Source organism: Hemitrygon akajei, chromosome 21 (assembly GCF_048418815.1).
Source record: "Hemitrygon akajei chromosome 21, sHemAka1.3, whole genome shotgun sequence".
NCBI lineage: Eukaryota > Metazoa > Chordata > Chondrichthyes > Myliobatiformes > Dasyatidae > Hemitrygon > Hemitrygon akajei.
The window spans coordinates 60,145,710-60,156,887 of NC_133144.1; the positions used below are offsets into that span (position 1 = coordinate 60,145,710).

Consider the following 11,178-nt stretch of genomic DNA (forward strand, 5'->3'; position numbering starts at 1 on the left):
TGTCTTCTTTGTAACTACATCGATACTGTATGTTGGGACCAGGTTAGATCCTCAGAGATCTTGTTTTTTTCTTTCTGTCTGCCCATCACTCTGCCTATTCTCCATCTCCCTCTGGTGCTCCCCTCCCCCTTTCTTTCTCCCTAGGCCTCCCATCCCATGATCCTTTCCCTTCTCCGGCTCTGTATCACTTTTGCCAAACACCTTTCCAGCTCTTAGCTTCATCCCACCCCCTCCGGTCTTCTCCTATCATTTTGCATTTCCCCCTCCCCCTCCTACTTTCAAATCTCTTAGTTAGTTAGTTAGTTTCAGTTAGTCCTGACGAAAGGTCTCGGCCCGAAACGTCGACAGTGCTTCTCCCTATAGATGCTGCCTGGCCTGCTGTGTTCCACCAGCATTTTGTGTGTGTTGTTTGAATTTCCAGCATCTGCAGATTTCCTTGTGTTTAGTCATTAAGGCAGCTCACATTATTCTTCTTAGGCACTGGTATAATTGTTGACTTTTTGAAGCAAGTGGGAACTTCCGCCCGTAGCAGTGAGAGGTTGAAAATGTCCTTGAATAGTCTTGCTAGTTGATTGGCACAGGTTTTCAGAGCCTTACCAGGTACTCCATCTGGACCTTACCTTGCAAGGGTTCACTCTCTTTAAAGACAGCCTAACATCAGCCTCTGAGACAGAAAATACAGGGTCATCAAGTGCAGCAGGGATCTTCACAACTGTAGTTGTGTTCTCCCTTTCCAAGCAGGCATAGAAGGCATTGAGTTCATCTGATAGTGAAGCATCGCTGCCATTCATGCTATTGGGTTTCCTCTGTCATCAAGAAAGAAGAATCCATCATCAAGGACCCTCACCATCCAGGCTATGCTCTTTTCTTGCTGCTACCATTGAGAAGGAGGTAGAGGGGCCTTAGATCCCACACCACTAGGTTTAGGAACAGTTATTACTCTTTAACCATTAGCCTTCTGAACCAGTGCGGATAACTTCACTTACCTCATCATTGAACGGATTCCACAACCAATGGACTCACTTGCAAGGACTCTACAATTTGTGCTCACAGCATTATTTATCTATCTATGTATCTATTTGCACACTTTGTCTTCTGCACATTGCTTGTTTGTCAGTCTTTGTGTGTAGTTTTTCATTGATTCTCTTGTACTACTTTAGTCTACTGTGAATGCCTGGAAGAGAATGAATCTCAGTGTGTATATTTATATAAGGACTTTTGATAACAAATTTACTTCGAACTTTAAATGGATAAATCTAACATTTTTTGCATTTACCTTGCTCAGTATTTGCCTGCATAAAACTGGAACCCAAAGGCAAGACAATAATATGCTCCTTGAAGTTTCAACTGGAGTTTTAGGTTTTTCAAATATTTGCTGCTTCAGTCTGGTTTAAAATTAAGTAAAATTTCAATTCCTGATTCTTTTATTCTGTATGTCATGAAGGTATAGAGCAGCAGTTATAATCAGATTTGCTTATTTCCATCAGCATAATATGACTCCACAATGTAAAATGATAATCATGCAATGCTGTTACACCAGTGTGATATTTTGGTGTCTATCCCTCTCGTATTTTATCTGCCTCGTCACAGTCAGGGAATGTCAAATGCTGTGCTTGAGGCAGTTTTGAATTGCCACAAAGTTAATTAGCTTGTTGGGCAATATCAATGCTAGCTAAATAAGAAATAGAAAATGCTGAAGATAATCCAGCAGGTTATTCAGCAATTGTGTAGAGGGAAAATAAGTAACATTTCAGGTCAGTAACCTGTCATCTTTTAAAAGAATTTTGTAGAGTATGTACAAATGCTGTTAAACCTGTTGAGTAGCTCCAGTGTTTACTGTTATTTCAGGTTTCCAGCATCTATATTTTTAGGCTTTTTAATCAAAGATAGTTCCTAGTTTCTCAAGTACCTACAATATTGTTGCAAAAGGATTAATTTCAAATGTTGTTAAAACCACTATCAAAGAAATGTCTTCAGAGAAATCAGAGCATTTACATGGAAGTGATGGTGAATAGTTTAGAAATTCGATAAGAGAGGTATTAATAATGTCAGGATCCAGAAGATACCTGTCTTTACTGGTTGGAAGTCACAATTGCAAAAAGACGCACCTGGTTAAAGAAATAGGAATTTAAAAATCAGGTAGGATATCTTAATGTTTTGATTAATCTCAATTGTAATAACCATTCATGCACATATTCAATATGAACAAATTTGCGGTGCAGACCTTGCCAAGTCTTCCTCAAAAATAAATTAAAATGTACATAATTTGGGAGAGTTGTTTAATGGAACAGTTATTTAAAAGCAGATCTAGTAATAGAATGACTTTTAGCCATTGCCTCAAATTATCCATCACAATCCCTATGTTTAGAACCACCAGAGATTTTCCCTGTTGATGCTCAGTGACTTGAATTTCACTAGGATTTGATGTCACACTCAGTCAATGGCTTCCTTGATGTTAAGGGCATTCACTCTGTCACTTGACTACTAAATTCAGCTTACCTCCATGTTGGAGCAGCTCACTCACCTTTGGCTTCCACTGAACACTCAGCTCTCACCTGTGGCTCCAAGTAACTGCATGTAACAGAAACCACACCGATACACCGCTTCGACAGGTGAACTAAACTAGATGAGGGTAGCCAGCAGGTCTCGTACCCCGGTAAAATAAGGACGTGCTTATCCTAGCATATGAAGTTAACTCCGGCGAACTGGGTGGGTGCAATCAACAGTGTGATCCAATGTCCAAGAAGACGGTTGCTCAATGCTTCATGGAGAGCGAATAGCATGATAAGGCACAGAAGAAGTCATGGTTATCCACTGCAACTAAGTTAAACTTCAGTTTGTGATGACTACTCATATTATTGAACCTGGACTTGCAAGGTCAAGAGAGTGGAACAGTCCCATTGCAACAGTATTTCCATTTTAAAAACTCTCCTGAACAGGTTTCACTGTCATCATTGGATATGATGGACAACCAACACAACGGCGTAATTTTTTGATTGACTGTAAATGAATAAAATTAGTGCAGACACATAGTGTAGATAATGGACTTCCTTCATATAATGCTTTTGATGATTGCATTTTTCAAATCTTTATTTTCATTGTAATATTCAAGATGATTGTTGAGACCTTCAAATTCTTATAGTTCCTAACTGGTTGAAATAGTGAAATTTTTTCATTTTCACTCCTGGTCATTTCTGGCATCTCTAAGCCTAAGTACTTGACACTGCAGCGAACAAAACAATTCTAAATGGTCTTACTGCTTATTTCACGCCAACTATTGGTGACAAAAATCACTTCTTTTTGAATACAAACACATGCAACTGACGCTATTTAAAAACTGTTTCCTCTGAGCATGGTGTGGTGTCTAATGGCCACACAAGATTATGCATCTGATGCTAGTTAGATACTGTTTGGTAAGTCTGTTGTCCCAGGGAAGTTTCATAAGTGTCTCAAATAAACAAAGGGAATCCCAGCTATTTTCTTGATTAGTTTTTATTATTTTAAGAGTTGTCCCAAATAAGTGGCTAACCCAATTAACCAATGAAACAATTAACTGGAATCTACTGTATTAATAAAAACTGAAAATAAATCCCTAAAATCAGCTAAAAACAAAAAGTGAAAAATACATTCCTTGTCTGTATGTGGTTTCACACCCACCTATGTGCCTGACATAACTACCCTCCCAATTCCATGGTGACAAGTGATGGAAAGTAAACACTGGCCTTGCCAGCAATGTCCACATCCTGTGACTGTGTAAATAAAAGGAACTAACTTGTAGGGTAATGTGAATGAGCTGGAGTCAGTTGCAACCTCACATAGCTAGTAGGCTAAATGGGCATCTTTTGTGCTGAGATTAGTTTTACAGAATGTGTGTATGTGGATGAAAAGGGAACTGCCTTCAGCGCAATTGTGGCTGAAAGACAAGTTTTCCAATAACAACACACGCACAAAATGCTGGATGAGCTCAGCATGTTAGGCAGCATCTATGGAGAGGAATAAACAGTCAATGTTTCTGGCCGAGGCCTTTCATCAAGACTGGAAAGGAAGGGGAGAGAAGCCAGAATTCCCAATAATATCAGTAAACTGGTATGGGAAGATAAGTTGCTTATGTTTGGCCATTCTGTGCATATATTTAAAGTAGTATTGATGGTAGCATTACTAGCCTTGAGTTTAATCTAAGAATTATGACTAGAAATATAGTTAAAATATCTTGGGTTGAATTTACATTCATCTATATATAGTGCTGTCAATAACTTTAATGAAAGTATTTTTCTTTAAAATGCAGCTGTCTTACAGTCATTTAAATGCTATTATATTGTGTAGCAAATGGGAAAATATTTTTATAATGTGATTATTTTAAGAGAGTCTTGGAATCACACAGCATAGAAACAGACATTTTGATCCACTGTATATGCCTTCCAATGAATCAGAATCAGGTTTATTATCACTGAGTCAGGAAATTAACTGTTTTGTGGTAGCATAACAAATTGCCAAAAGTTATAAGTTAAAATATAAATAGTGCAAAAGAGAAATAGTGATGTACTGTTCATGGGTTCATGGACCATTCAGAAATCTTATGGCAGAGTGGAAGAAACTGTTCCTGAGATGTTGGGTGCGAGATTTCTGTATCTCCTTCCTGATGAGTAGGGGGAATGTTCTGGAAGGTGTTTCATGATGGATGCCATGTTCTTGAGGCATGTCTATTTGAAGATGTTCTCTGTGGTGGGGAGGCTTGTACCTATGATGGAACTGGCTGAGTCTACAACCCTCTGGAGCCTCTTAGGATCCTGTGCAGTGGCACTTCCATATCAGGTGGTGATGCAACCAGAAAGCTCTCTACAATACATCTGTAGAAATTTGCTAGAGTCTTTGGTGACATATATAATCTCCTGATACTCTGAAAGAAGTATAGCCAAGCTTTCATCATGATTACACCAGTATTTTGGCCCCAGGATAGATCCTCTGAGATATCGAATCCCAGGAACTTGAAACTGCTCACCCTTTCCACTGCTGACAACCTCATGGGAATGGTACATGTAATCCCAACTTCCCTTTCCTGAAGTTTGCAATCTATTTTTTAGTCTTGCTGAAATTGAGTGCAAGGTTGTTATTGCATGATTATTAGTATAATCATCATGGAACATTTTCAACACAGTAGTCAATATGTTGAAGGTAAACAATTTTGTTGTAATTTAGTGCCTGAACTTTGAGATAGATTTGAATCACTTGCCTTGCACTTGCACAGCCACTAAATTCCGTGTCAATTAAAGTATTGAACATATTTGCAAATGTTCATGAATCTCTGTATAATTACACAGTGCTGTTTAGCTTATGGCCTTTTTCTCCTGAAATTTCCACTTACTGCTCATCTGGAGAAAAGAACATTTTGGCACCTTTCATTTTCTGACAGATGGAAGAATTTACAGAAACAATGATGATCCAATGCAAATTTCATTATCCACTTTGAAAGTCTTATATAAGTGAAATTAATAAACATTTGAAGCTTGTTGCACATTTGAATCGTGCACAAGGCGTTGTAATGTACTCTCAGCTCTGATGTTTTCTATTTAATTGGAAAAAAAAGGATTGTGAGAATAATTGTACTGGTGATTGGATTGCCTCTGCATGTATGTACTTAAAACAGGCTGTGTTCAAAAGGCCAGGCAGCATCTATGGAAAAAAGTAGTCAACATTTCAGGCCAAGATTCTCACCAGTCCTGATGAAGGGCCTCAACCCGAAACATCGACTGTACTCTTTTCTGTAGATGCTGTCTGTCCTGCTGAGCTCCTCCAGCATTTTGTGTGTGTTGCTTGGATTTCCAGCATCTGCAGATTTTCTCTTTTATATTTGGAAAATTTCACACAAAATGTTCCTCTTTAAATGATTTTAAAATGCCTCTGGTCACCTCCTATGAAGTGTAATAGCTAATAAGACATTTCAAGTATCTCATTTTGCAACTTAATTTTCCATTGAGTTTTACTACCTTGATTTAAATGTTTTCATTTTTGTTTAGCTACTTGAACACATTATCCCAAAGACAAAACAAACTGCTTTTGAATGTTTAAATTCTGTAGAGGGTATACATGGTGAGGTAGTAAATTGGATTAGACATTGGCTCAATGGGAGAAGTCAGAGAGAGGTAGTGGAGGATTGCTTCTCTTGAGTGGAGGACTGTAACTAGTGGTGTGCCACAGGGATCAGTGCTGGGTCCATTGTTATTTGTCATCTATATCAATGATCTGGATGATAATGTGGTTAATTGGATCAGCAGATTTGCTGATGATACAAAGATGGGAGGTGTAGTGGACAGTGAGGAAGGTTTTCAAAGCTTGCAGAGAGATCTGGACCAGCTGGAAAAATGGACTGAAAAATGGCAGATGGAGTTTAACACAGACAGGTGTGAGGTATTGCACTTTGGAAGGACAAACCAAGGTAGAACATACAAGGTAAATGGTAGGGCACTGAGGAGTGCAGTAGAACAGAGGGATCTAGGAATATAGATACAAAATTCCCTAAAAGTGGCATCACAGGTAGATAGGGTTGTAAAGAGAGCTTTTGGTACATTGGCCTTTATAAATCAAAGTATTGAGTATAAGAGTTGGAATGTTATGGTGAGGTTGTATAAGGCATTGGTGAGGCTGAATTTGGAATATTCTGTACAGTTTTGGTCACCAAATTACAGGAAGAATATTAATAAGGTTGAAAGAGTGCAGAGAAGATTTACAAGGATGTTGCTGGTACTTGAGAAACTGAGTTACAGAAAAAGGTTGAATAGGTTAGGACTTTATTCCCTGTAGTGTAGAAGAATGAGAGGAGACTTGATAGAGGTATATAAAATTATGATGGCTATAGATAGAGTGAATGTAAGCAGGCTTTTTCCACTGAGGCTAGGGGAGAAAAAAAAACAGAGGATATGGGTTAAGGGTGAAGGGGGAAAAGTTTAAAGGGAACTTGGGGGGGGTGCTTCTTCACACAGAGAGTGGTGGGAGTGTGGAATGAGCTGCCAGCTGAAGTTGTAAATGCAGGCTCACTTTTAACATTCAAGAAAAACTTGGACAGGTACATGGATGAGAGGTGTATGGAGGGATAAAGGCCAGGTGCAGGTCAGTGGAACTGGGCAGAAAAAAACGGTTCGGCACAGCCAAGAAGGGCCAAAGGGCCTGTTTCTGTGCTGTAATGTTCTATGGTTCTATAAGGGAACTAATGATTATTGTAGAGATTTAGGGGGATAAAACCCAAGTGTCACCATTCCAATATTTGGGGAAGTAGATTGGTTATGGTTTAGTGATGGCTTAAGCAGTACTGACCAAATCTAGATGTAAATCACTCAAAGTTATTTACTTGTCTTTTAATTCAGTTAGAATTGTATTTGTATTTGTAATTGTATCCAATTGTATTTGCATGGAAATTGTATGTAAAAGTGCAGGCAGGAAATACAGTGCATGCATATGTTGCCCATTATGTCTATTGCTTTATCCAGGCCTGTTTCTGTGCTGTAAATTCTATGCGGTTAAAGATGTGTTTGTGTAAAAACAATAATAATCATTTTATTGCTTTTTTTATGCATCTAGTTTTTGTGCTTTTTACGTAAAGAACATAAGCAATACTGAGGCTTGTTTAAATCCTGTTGTCCACTGGGACATAAGTTTGTGCACCAAAGTACAAAGATCACAGCTGCAGCATGATGTATTGTATGAGGATAGACAGAGAATGCTACAACTGTAATGTATTTTTAAATTTTCTTTTTTTGCTCGACCAGAGGTAGAGAATTAAAAAGTAATTTTAGGCAGGAAAAGTGTATTTGATTTACCATTAATGACTATATATATAATATATATGAGAGAGAGAGAGAGAGAGAGAGAGAAAAAACACAATTGACCACATCATTAAATAATTCAGTTCTATCCCTCATTTAGTCTAACAGTGATAAAAAGTACTTCAGCCAAATACAAACACAGAAGTGCATTTAGATTTCAAACAGTAGGAAATGTATGATGGCAGTTTATCTACTTTCTATCAGGAGAGTTTTGTATGGTAGGATATATACCGGTAGGTAGTTCTGCTCTAACGTGATAGTTATGTTGCAGAGAAAACTTGTGTTAAAGAAAGTCATATTACAGTATAACAGGTTGCAACTGCCTTCAAAGCATTGAGTTGGACTGTTTTTTCTAGTCATGATTCCTCTCTAACCAATGTGGCCCAAGTAATGCAAAAAGTGTTCTAAACCATCAATTGATTTATAACCTATTAAATGGCATTGTGATCTTCATTTTCCGTGAGCACCCTTGCGGCATAGCAGTTAGTGCGATGCTAATACAGCTTGGGGCGTCGGAGTTCTATCCTGACACCATCTATAAGGAGTCTGTACGTCCTCCCCGTGGAATGTGAGGTTTTCTCTGGACCTGCTGTTACTGCCCCACCCCCACAGTCCGAATGACATACTGGTTAATAGGTTAATTGGTCATTGTAAATTGACCTGTGATTAGGCTAGGGAGGAACTATTCCACACTGAATCTCTAAATAAAATAAAATTAATTTAGTGTTACTCCATGTCTGCAATAAATTACATAGAGTTTACAGCAAAGAGCAGAACACTCTATCTAGCTGGACAATTCCATGTAACTGGTTTGTCTACACACAAGCTTCCTCCAAATTTACTGTCAGCATATCCTTTGCTTCTTCTGTCCTCAATGGGTTTATATGGATCTAAGTTGTCTCTGCTATTTGACTCAACTGCCCCCCCCTTTTTTTTAGTACACTTAAGAATTGTTACAATTTGAATTGAAATTCCCATGGGGGATAAGAAGACCCCCTATTTTTTATGAATTTCTTCAGCATAACAAATCTAATTAGGGTGGCATGGTAGCACAGCAGTTAGCATAATGCTATTACAGCACCAGTGACCTGGATTCAATTCCTGCTGCTGACTGTAAGGAATTTGTACATTCTCCCTGTGACCGCGTGGGGATCCTCTGGGTGCTCCAGTTTCCTCCCATATTCCAAAGACATGAGAGTTAGTAGGTTAAATGGTCACATTGGTGTAATTTGATGGCATGCTCTTGTTGGGCCAGAATGCCTGTTACCGTGCTGTATCTCTAAATTATTAACACTGCATGGAAAATATTTGTTCTCAAACATTGCAATTCAAAATCCAGTAAATCAGATGCAAAATGTTCTGAATGTAACCATGGCGATCTTAAATTGTCATAATGAAAAAAGATGTAACAATGTAAAATTTGCCTCAACAAAATGCTGTTTTAGCTCAGTTCTAATATTTACCAGAAGTCCAGCATTTGTCTTTGTACTTTGAACCAATTTAGGATACAAGTATAATTGGTGAAAGAGGGATAGAAGTTTGTTCTCAGGAACAGGGAAATTGCTAATGAAAATATGAAGACTGCTAAAATTATTTCTTTTTTAAGTCAGAACTCCAGAAACTAATGTCTAGTGAAGTATTTTGATTGGAATTTAGTTTTCCATTCCAAGTACCAACTGTTGGAATTAAGCACACAGTATTGAATAGATGCACAAATGAAGTTCCCTGAACCCTGCTACAACATTGCCCTTTTCTCACCAGTCACTTGGAAATCAGTTTTCCATTTCTGTAAGTGAGATGACTGTTTTATTGCCAAATTAAAAGCAGCTTTTTACAAACCTGACTTAGTTGTGATGCAGCTGGTAGAGCTGTTGCCTCACATCCTCAGTGACTCAAGTTTAATCCTAATATCTAATGCTGTTTCCGTAGAATTTGCACATTCTCCATGACAGCAATGGGATTCTTCCAAGTTCTTTGTTTTACTGCGGCTTCACAGCAATTTGCAGGTTGGTACGTCATTTGTCCAATGCAGATTGCTTTTAGTGTCTGTTGGTGAGTGGTGGAATCAGTGGAGGGTTGAAGAAAAAGTGTGAAGAATAAAATGACATTATTGTATGATTAATGTAATGTATGATTAATGGTGGTCAGTGTGGACTTGATGGGCTGAACGAAGTGTTTTATGCCATATTGCTCTCGATGTACAGAGAGGTGAGTAGAAAACTGTTGTTCACTTCTCAAATTGCTGCAAATGGAAATCTTTTTTTATTCTATCATTTTGAGCAAGATTTGAGCATAAATTTGATCAGCAGAAATGACCTACCCATTCTCAATTTTAAGAAGCAACTATTCTTTGTCACTCATGAAGTTGGGATTTTTTTGCATTATTTGAGAAAGCCAATATCAAAATTTCAGCATTTAAATTTGTTTAATAATTTTACAGAATATAATAATAAAACTAAGTATTTGAAATTATTTCACTTTGATATTTCCTTTATTTTAAATCAGGAACATGTAAATAATTGATGTTTTTGTTGGTCCCGAGAATGGAAAGGCAAATTTTGATCTTTTTTCCATGTGCATTAATTGCTTGCTTTTTTCGAGAAATTAAATGGCTGTCTCATAACAAACTCAAACTATAAAAAATAATTCATGACGATTTTTATTTATTATATAGTTCATGCTAACAAAAGCTAGAACAAAATTCTTTTAAAAGAAGCAATTGAACAACTCTTCTATCAAGTAGAATAGTTAATAGTAAGGAAACACTAGAGATTCTGCAAATGCTGAAAGTCCAGAGCAACATGCACAAAAGGTTGGTGGAACTCAGTAGGCCAGACAACATCTATTTGGGTTCAAATACTTTCATAAACAGAGAACTACTGGGTACTTTGAACTATGTTTTGTGGTAAGGAGTAATGTGTAAATTAATGAATGCATTGTAGGATGCTTTTACTTTGTTGGTCATGTTTGGTGAACTGCAAGGTAAATTAAGGTGTGTCTATTTGTCTCCCATTCTGATTGTCATATATGATTAATTATTTTGTTAGCTAAAATGACTCTATTTTTCCATTCTAATTTGCCTTTCTTAATTTTGTCAACTAAAAATACTTGTATCCATTTTAATCCAATTAAGTTTGTATCCATGGCTACAAAGCATTGTGTTTTTTCTTACAACTTCCAGTTTGGAAAAAAGTCTCCTTAGATTTGCATTGTAACTATCTTGTAAATCTCAAGCTGTTCCCTTTGTTCTGAATTTGTCTTTGACTTAAGAAAATTTATTGAATCATCTCTTCAGTGTTATAATTCTCGACAACATAGGCACAAAACTGACATTTGTTTTTACCATGGAGTCTTGTAAGGT

At 37.4% G+C, this 11,178-nt stretch overlaps 1 protein-coding gene across 4 annotated transcripts in view; it reads left to right on the forward strand.

Moving 5' to 3' along the window:
• Window positions 1-11,178, forward strand: part of peak1 (pseudopodium-enriched atypical kinase 1) — a 227,253-nt gene that overhangs the window by 146,227 nt on the left and 69,848 nt on the right. The window contains exon 4 of one of the 4 annotated variants that reach the window (XM_073025541.1): window positions 9,747-9,823. The exons of the other annotated variants lie outside the window; for them this stretch is intronic. The gene's annotated coding sequence lies outside the window, so the exon portion shown is untranslated. The remainder of the gene's footprint in view (window positions 1-9,746; window positions 9,824-11,178) is intronic. 4 annotated transcript variants of the gene reach the window in all.